This window comes from Penaeus japonicus, unplaced genomic scaffold (genome assembly GCF_977035675.1).
Source record: "Penaeus japonicus unplaced genomic scaffold, GWHDUDI00000001_assembly GWHDUDI00000021, whole genome shotgun sequence".
NCBI classification, from domain to species: domain Eukaryota; kingdom Metazoa; phylum Arthropoda; class Malacostraca; order Decapoda; family Penaeidae; genus Penaeus; species Penaeus japonicus.
Window position 1 is genome coordinate 17,190,764 of NW_028234423.1, and position 5,022 is coordinate 17,195,785.

Genomic DNA, 5,022 nt, shown 5'->3' on the forward strand with positions numbered 1-5,022 from the left:
ACTTCGCAAGTCTCTATAGATTCAACAAACACTACACCGATAATACTCTGATTGAACCTTACAGAAATACGTCGTTAGTGCAGACGTAACACCTTCCACATCACCGTCGACACGTCTATTTTGAAAGCTTCGGGAGCTGCGTAAACAAGTGAGTCAGAGGAAGCGCTGCATTCACGCTGCTTCACTCCTGTGCTTCGGCTATCATTGACGTTATGGGTAAGGTAGAGTTGCCTTCGAGGGTAAAATTCTTCTGGAAGAGGAAGAGAAATTCGTTATTTTTGTGTCCACTTGTGTAATGTTATTCCACGTTTTGCTCATATTTGTGGTGTGATTTATAATCTTTTCGTTTGTATTTACTTTTTTTGTTGATGTATTTCACAAACAGCTTTAATCATTATTGTCAGGTAAATATATGAGATGAGATAGGGAGGGAGAGTGGAGGAGAGTGGGGGGATGAGAGTTTGTTATTGTCTGCGCTGTATTCTTGCCCTGTGCTTGTTATAGTTCTGCGTCAGTATCTTTCCTCTTGTCTCTGAGAGAAGAAAGGGAGGGGGTGGAGGAGAAGGTGGGAGAGAAGGAGAATGTAGATGGTGAGTGTGAGGGTGAGGGAGAGGGAGAGGTAGTGGGTAGGGTGAAGATCGGAGAGGCTCGCTGATTCATCGTAGAGTATGAGGGAGAGTGAAGAGGAAAGAAGAGGGAGAAGGGGGAGAGTGGACGGAGATTAAGAATTGGAGGGAGAGGGAGGATGCGGTGAGAGGGAGAGGGAGAGGGGGGGGGGGGGGGGGGGAGGGAGGCGGAGGGGGGGAGGAATGGAAGAGGGGGGGGGAGGGGGGGGGATGAAAGGGGGAGAAAGAGGGAAGAAGGGCCGGAGGAGAGGGAACGAGAAAGCAAAAGGGCGGAGCGGAGAGGAGATTGGAATGTAGGTGAGAGGTGTAGGGGTGAGGAGAGGGAGAGGGAGAGGGAGAGGGAGAGGGAGAGGGAGAGGGAGAGAGGAGGAGAGGGAGAGGGAGAAGAGGGAGAGGGAGAGGGAAAGAGAGAGGGAGAGGGAGAGAGGCAGAGACGAAAAAGACAGAGAGAAAGGGGAGAATTAGACAGCAAAGACATGTAGAGGAACAGACAAACTGAAACAAAGAGAGAGAAAACAAAACACACTATGAACATGAGAAAAAGAAAGCAGATCGCTCATTCATCAAGAGAGTACTTACATCCATTGCCAACAGATGGCTCTCCTCTGAAGGCGAAGAAAAAGTTGTGTTCGTGACCAACTATTTCTATGTTTTCTTCTTCGTCACTCTGCAATACGTCTACCACTTCCATGGGAATTTCTCCGACTTTGTAACCCATTTCAAAGAGCAAATAACTTAGATGTTTTAAATATTTCCTTTTTCTTTTCTCGAGAATCGTGTCGTTATACTTTTCTCATTCTTCCTGTCTTACTATTTCTTTCTCCACTTCTACCTTTCAGTCTTTCTAGCTGGTTTCTTCCTTTATCCTCGTTCTCCTTCTCTTCTATTTTTTTCCTCCCGCCCACTTCTTCTCTATTTCTATCTTCTTGTATCCAAATTTTCCTCCTCTCACTCACGGTAAAGGGAGACAACAATGGGACTAAAACGAACAAGAACTACGAGTCCCATAGTTTTTCGAAAAAAAAAAAAACGTTCGAACTTAAAAAAAACGTTTCGAACTTCGGGAAAAAAAATTTAAACACTGATCCTTGTCAAGTCAACAACGATTTCGCCTGTGATAAAAAAACTCTTTACTGAAATCACTTTCCCTTTTTAATATGCAGTTATCAGTATTTTTTCTTGTTTTGTATTTACGTAATCGGAGCCCAAACTCGCCCTTGTTATCTGATAATATGATTGTACACTAGTGCTTGTGATGGTCTAATCGATTCACCATGATTGTATTGACAAATAAATTGTGTGTATTGTGTTGTGATTGTGAAGATGTGTAGTTAGGTAATACTATTGTGATGTGTGGTTGTAGTTAGCAGGGTGTGAATTCGAGAGAGAGAGCTGAGTTTATTTTCATGTGCCATATTGATATCGTATGTGAACCCGTAAATTGAGGAGGATCCTCCACCCTCTTCAAGGCTCCTGTCCTCATCCTGCAACCTGTATCCTGTTCCCGTCAAGGCCTGCCTTAAGTAGCGTGGGGCCCAATCGGGAACAATATTGCTGGTGCCAGCTTCCCAGTTGGCTTAATTAAGGCCGACCCTGGTTCCCGTGACCTGCACCCCCTCCTGTAACCTGTAACTTTTTTTCTGTGACCTGCACCTGTATAAAAATACCTGCGAACCGAGCTTAACCCGTGTTCCCATTCCTACCTTTTTCAATATCTTATTCCACAATTCAGTTCCAGATGACCGAAGCGAATCCGGACTTGGTGTTATTAGCGATTTTTTTCTTTTTCTTTTTGTTTCCACCTTTGCCGTACCTTTTAAAAATAAAGGTGTGCGACTTCACTCTATTAGATCTTTGAGATGACATCTAAACGCTCGAGGGGGAAATATCACACAGAAAGTCAACATATAATTATCATTTTGTAATTCTTGAAGTCTTATGTATTCTATGTTTTTTTATCCTTTGCTTGCGTCAAGTTTGAATAGCTGCATCACCTTCACTTTACTCATGTTCATTTATTTTATCGTAATATTTAAGTTTTACTGATTGGCAGAAGCCTGGGTTCTGTTTACTACGCTGGACGCGCTTTTTGTATTTGCAACGGATTTTCGGTTATGTAACGATGTTCCGTTGGAACCATTAGCATTGCTTGATCTGCTCAATCAGCGGTACCCCCTTCTGTTTATATAAACTTACGTATTTGGTGGCTTGCTGTGTAGTGTGCTACTCTACACTGTAAATTTGTATGTTTGTTTCTATACGTTTTAAAATAAAATATTAATAAATTTCTTTATTTTTTATAGTCCTTTTAGCGTTTGTCTTTTTCTTCCCCTCACCTACCGGGATCTCATAGCTTGATATGATAATTTTGACTTTTATTATTTTTATTTGACCTTTATTGATCGATGGTATAAATTATAAGAGAGTAGGATTGTACATTACGAGTCTATTAATTAGATGCTCAATTATCATTTTTTTTTTAGATTATCATTTTGAGAGAATCTCATAGTATTATCAGAGTACTGATTTATATTTTATGCCTTTTTTTTCCACCAGACACGGACAAACAAGCCCACCGAGATAGATCGCAACACGTTACAAGAGTACGTCAGAATTATCTTGCAACCACGAAGATCTGCGGAGAGGGGAATATGATTTTTGATGGCAATATCTTGAGGACCAAACGAGCGAACCGAAGAAACGGGCCCCAGTTTTGGCCCCAAAGTCGCCTGTCGAGCGGGGAGAGAGAGAGGTGAGATCCTCTTTACCCACAAGAACCTCTACAGAGTAGGTCATGTGTCGCATGTGTTTTGGGTCTGTGTTTGTATTTGTATTTTGAATTACATCTTGGGGGCACATGAGTGTGTGTTTTGTGCGTAGTAATGAGTTTTTTTTGATTGATAAGTGTTGTGTATGGCATAGTATAATTTGTTTGTGTTTTATTGCTGTGGATGCATATGCAGATTGAGCCGACATTATGGTACGCTATAATAAAATGCATTCTGTAACGAGTTCCATAACGGATATGCATGAGTATCTTTCGCTTAAAATCCGTAACGATTAGATAACCTTCAGGTTTCGGAATATAAGCCCCGATACAATAACAATTATCCGGATGTGATGTATATTTGTAGAGACATGATAGATGTATACACGAGAGGGATGGTCGCTGTTTGGTCAGCTAGGATGCGGAGGAACAACGCTACGCGCGATTATGTTAGGACTATTATGATAATACAGTGTGTCGGAGTGAATTCATTTGTCCGATTGAAAAAGGAGTATACGCGTGGGTAAAGATACACCGAATACATTGCAATTCAAAATTATAAAGATATCCACAAAGATTGACGAATATTTCACTTTTTATTTTTACATTCTCAGATATCGGAATTATGTATTTATATTAGATAAGCTGAACCTGAGTTAGGTTCCCAATGGAAAAATATGACGATAATGACACAAGGGTTACCTGGTATTACTTAATAATCACGACAGGCTTAAATGAGCATGGTTTGAATAAACCTAATACTCCACGCGACAGACGTATTCTTAATAATTTAGGATTGATAGAAGGTGATGAGACTAAACAACGGATACACAGATATATGTAACCCCACAATAACGATAATTCAGTAGTTTCCATATAAAAAAAAGAAATAATAATAATAATGTGTATAATGAGAAATAACTTGAACAACATAATTAAACAAATATATAATATGATACTCAGATTATACGAATAGGAAATGTATGTTTATAAATGTATAAAAAAAATATATATATCAGATTATCGATGCTAGTATTCAGGCGAATGATTTTCTATAGACGAGAGTGGTTTATCTTTGTCATATCTGCATCGATTAAAAGGTTAGATGATGACAACAACAATTTCAATCACATGCGTTTCATTTTCTCGGAGAAAGAGGTGTGACGTGGTATGTGCGTTTCTTAGTCAGCGGTTTATTCTATCGTAAACTTTGGTATTTGGGGATACGTGAGTATGTGTAGCTGTGTGTGATTGTGTTTTTCATTCTCTCTCTCGCTCTCTCTCTCTCTCGCTCGCTACACAACACTCTCATCTCACTCCGCTTTCAACTTCACACTCGCCTCACTTCACTCTACGGACGCGTACTCAACTCTCACTGTCGCACTCAGCACCTCTCGCCACGTTTTCTCTCACTCTCGCACATCTGCACTCTCACTGACTCACACTCTCACTCTCACTCACACTCACACTCACCTTACTCGCACGCGCCCGTGTCACCTCACACACACATCACATACACTCCAACCCCAGACACCCTCACCAACACCACCCAAACACAACACCACCAACCCCATCCCACACTCCCTCACACACTCATCTCACAATCACACACCCACCCAACCACACACA

General features: G+C 41.1%; 1 long non-coding RNA gene across 1 annotated transcript in view; it reads right to left on the reverse strand.

Moving 5' to 3' along the window:
- LOC122249674 (uncharacterized) overlaps positions 1-1,600 on the reverse strand; it is a 1,796-nt gene extending 196 nt beyond the window's left edge. Inside the window, exons 1-2 of the long non-coding RNA XR_006222872.2 lie at positions 1,206-1,600; positions 1-250 (exon numbers count right to left, since the gene is read on the reverse strand). The exon at positions 1-250 is cut by the window's left edge and continues 196 nt beyond it. This is a non-coding gene — a long non-coding RNA (uncharacterized LOC122249674). The remainder of the gene's footprint in view (positions 251-1,205) is intronic.
- Between the last annotated feature and the right edge of the window lie 3,422 nt (positions 1,601-5,022).